The 3348-nt window shown below is 37.0% G+C and overlaps 1 non-coding gene across 1 annotated transcript; it reads left to right on the top strand.

Annotated features, from left to right (window-relative positions):
• Positions 1-2649: 2649 nt before the first annotated feature.
• On the top strand, positions 2650-2723 carry TRNAI-AAU. Its single transcript has one exon. It is a non-coding gene; the product is annotated as a tRNA-Ile (tRNA).
• The last annotated feature ends 625 nt before the right edge of the window (positions 2724-3348 follow it).

Genomic DNA, 3348 nt, shown 5'->3' with positions numbered 1-3348 from the left:
ATTTCTCTTATCTTGCCTTATCTGCTTTTTTTTTTTTTGCTTTATTACGTAGTTAGAGGAATATCTGCCTGTTGTGATCAGTCTTATTGTGATGCCATGATCCCAAGCTTTACCCCTAAGTTTGAGAAAGGTTCATGTGTTTTTAGAGACCCATGGGGCTGGGTTGGTTTTTATTCAAATTGTCCATAGGGGAGCCATCTGATTTAATATGTTTAAAAATGTGGAATTGAAGTAATCCACTGCCTTGTCTAGTGTGAAGGTTGTTAGGGGAGCCCAGTTGCAATACCTAATTAATGATTAATAATTAATAATATAATATATATAATATTGATTAATGAAATGCTCAGGTATGACATTTTTTGAATTACGGATTTCACTTAGGGTGGTGTCAAAGTCAAAATTCTCTGCATGAAGCTGTTCTGTTGTATTTATGGGTGATCTAGATAAGGTATCAGCCAAATAAAGAAGTTTGCCTTTTGTATAGACCATTTTGAAGTTATACTTTTGCAGTTTGAGCATCATTCTTTGTAATCTCACTGGAGCTGAATGCATAGTCTTCTTTAGAATAGTAACTAGATGTTGGTAATCAGTTTCAATCTGAATAGCTCAAACGTATATATAATCATGAAACTTGGAAAATGCAAATACTATTGCCAAAAGTTCTTTCTCGATTTGAGCATATTGCATTTCAGTTAAGTAAGAGTTCTAGATGCGTAGGCTGCTGGTCTGTCTTCTTGAAGAATAAGTGCAACAATACCAAATTTTGAAGTATTACAGGAAAGAGTTACTGGTTTATTGACATTGTAGTCACTCAGTGTAGGTGGGGTGGCAATTTTGTGCTTAAGGTCTTCAAATGCTCTCTGGTGTTGTCCCAACCAGGACCATGTAACATTATTGTGTGTCAGCTCTCTCAAAGATGCTGTCAACTCACTGAAGTCTCGTATAAACTTGCCTAGATAGTTGATCATACCAAGAAAACATTGCAGAGCTTGAACATTATCTGGTGCTGGCATCCCAAGAATGGCTTCTTGCTTAGATGTGTCTGGTCGCAAGCCAGTGCCGGCAAATAAATGACCTACATATGTAACTTCTGGTAGTATGAATTTGCACTTCAGAGAATTGAAATTTAAGTTCACTTCACATGTTCTATCTAGAACTTTGTTAAAGTTTCTGTCATAATCTGCTTCACCATTGCCTCTAACCAATAAATCATCTACCATTATGGCACAAGGATAACCTGAAAAAAATTGCTCCATTGCATACTGAAAGATTTCACTTGCAGAATTTATTCTAAATGGCATCCTGAGGAATCTATATCGGCCAAATGGGGTACTGAAAGTAGTCAGTAATGAGGATTTGCGATCAAGCATCGCTTGCCAAAATTTACTTTTTGCATCTAAGACAGAAAAAACAATGGCATTTCCTAGACTGCACACATTGGATGATGTGGTCTCTTTATTGCTTTGTTCAAATCTCTTGGTTCAATACATATTCTAATTTCAAATGAACCTTTTTTATGTGGGCTGCTACCCATTCAGTTGGTTCTGTTACTGGACAAATTGCATCTTGCTGCACCAAAATATCCAACTGAGCTTTAACTTTATTCTGCACAGCTATCAGAACTTTTCTTACTGGTCTAACCACTGGACTGACCTCTGGAAGTTTGCCCAACTTGTCATCAAAAACATCAGAAAACTCTGAGAAAATAGCTTCAGTAAAATTGGAACTAGGGTATGTGCTTATATAATAAACATCTTTGTTAAAATAAAACAAATTTATTCTCAAACTGTCTCTGAGACCCAACAATGACTGCACAGGTCTTTGGACTACATAGAATAACAAACTGTAACAGTTCCTAGCCAAATAACATGAAACCAGTACTGAGCCTTTTCTCTGAATTTCTTCACCTCCATAAGCAACAAGTTCTGCACTGCTAGCCACATTGAGTTGTTCATTAGTTCTCACCTTAGTGAATGTGTCTGCTGACATAACATTTACACTTTGAGCCAGTGCCTACTTTAAGTTCGGTGGTTTTGCCATTGATCTGGACAGTACAAAACACTTCATTCTTTGCCAATAAATTCACTGCATCAACCTTTTCATCAATTACTGATACACTATCTACATAGAAAGTAGAATTATAGCTCTCTATATGATCAACTTGCTTAAGTGACCCTTCTTTGCAACTGTATGAGGTTTACTTAATTTGCAAAACTTTTGAAAATGGTTCCATTTTTTTACACTTGTTACATTGCTAACCAAATGCTGAGCATTTCTTTCTTTTAGACTCATGATTGGCACCAGAATTGTGACAGTTAACAATAAAGCTGGATTTGGGTTTTGCTGACTCACCCTTGTACTGCACTGAACATATCCTTTTCTTAGAACTTGCTGAAAAACTGCGGGTAGCCATAGCAGGTACCATGTGCTTAGGTCTGCCTCTGTTTGTTGTGTGTTGCATGCTGTCTACATTTGCTGTGGTGTAATGGTTAGCACTCTGGACTCTGAATCCAGTGATCTGAGCTCAAATCTCAGTGGAGCCTGTTAAGGGCTTAGGTTTACAGCTCAACTGGCTTAGTGATAACTTGCTGTGCCTATGGTGTGCAAGTTCCTGGGTTTGAGACTTGCAAGGGCTGATTATTTCTACATGGCCGGTTAGCTCAGTTGGTTAGAGTGTGGTATTAATAATGCTAAGGTCATGGGTTTAACCCCCATATGGGTCAGCTAACACTAGAGAAGTGGTTTCCAGCTCTGAAATTGCAATTTTATTAAAGGCCATTTTTGGCTGATTTCTATCCCTTTCAACTTTCTGGCATAAATGCATGTGTTTGCATGTGTTTGAGCTTGTTTTAGATCAGCCGATCCTGTTTGGGTGGCCTGCAGACTACTACAGCACCAGAAACAAGAAAGATATATTTTTTTGTGCTAACTGCAAGTACTTTTTGCTGAATTTTCTAATTTTTGCTGATTTTGGTCATTTTTATTACCCACACTTCTCAGAAAGCTTAAAAAGTAGACTAGCTACTTATTTCACTGTATTTCTGCCTGTAAGTCATTTTCCAGTTGTGCATTTGCCTTGCTTAATTTAAAAAGTTTACATTTTTAAATTTCTAATTTTGCAAAGTTTTAACTGAGTTTACTGTTCTACCCTATACACTCAAGTGCATTAGCATTTCTGTGCTTATTTACTGTATAACTGCATTGTTTAGCCTGATTTAACAACAAAAAAAAATCTATCTTGTTTGCTAATTTCCCACCTTTTTTAACTAGAATAGTCCAGTTTCCAGGCTTTGCTGTTTTTTACCAAAGAGAGTGGGAGCATTGCACTGCCTATCTAACACTAGTGGA

The sequence above is a fragment of the Protopterus annectens genome, chromosome 3.part0, assembly GCF_019279795.1.
Source record: "Protopterus annectens isolate FY-2018-M chromosome 3.part0, PAN1.0, whole genome shotgun sequence".
NCBI lineage: Eukaryota > Metazoa > Chordata > Ceratodontiformes > Protopteridae > Protopterus > Protopterus annectens.
The sequence above is the reverse complement of the archived record's forward strand: the minus strand, read 5'-3'. Positions and strand labels throughout refer to the sequence as shown.